Here is a 213-nt window from a genome sequence, read left to right as displayed (position 1 = left end):
CGCGGGAGCCGTGCGCCCCCTCCTTCGGTTATCGGGGGGCTCATCCTCGCGGTTAAAGCGGATCCCCCCCCCGCCCCCGTGCTGCTGCAGCCTGGGCCGGGGTTTGCTCCCACCCACCCGTTTTAACGTGCTTTCCTCGGGTCTTTGGCTCGGCTGGGTTCAGGTGGTGCCGCGAGCACCCGTGTCCCCACGTACCCCTGTCCCCACGCCCCG

Source organism: Aptenodytes forsteri, unplaced genomic scaffold (assembly GCF_000699145.1).
Source record: "Aptenodytes forsteri isolate BGI_AS27 unplaced genomic scaffold, ASM69914v1 Scaffold209, whole genome shotgun sequence".
Taxonomy (NCBI): Eukaryota; Metazoa; Chordata; class Aves; order Sphenisciformes; family Spheniscidae; genus Aptenodytes; species Aptenodytes forsteri.
The sequence above is the reverse complement of the archived record's forward strand: the minus strand, read 5'-3'. Positions refer to the sequence as shown.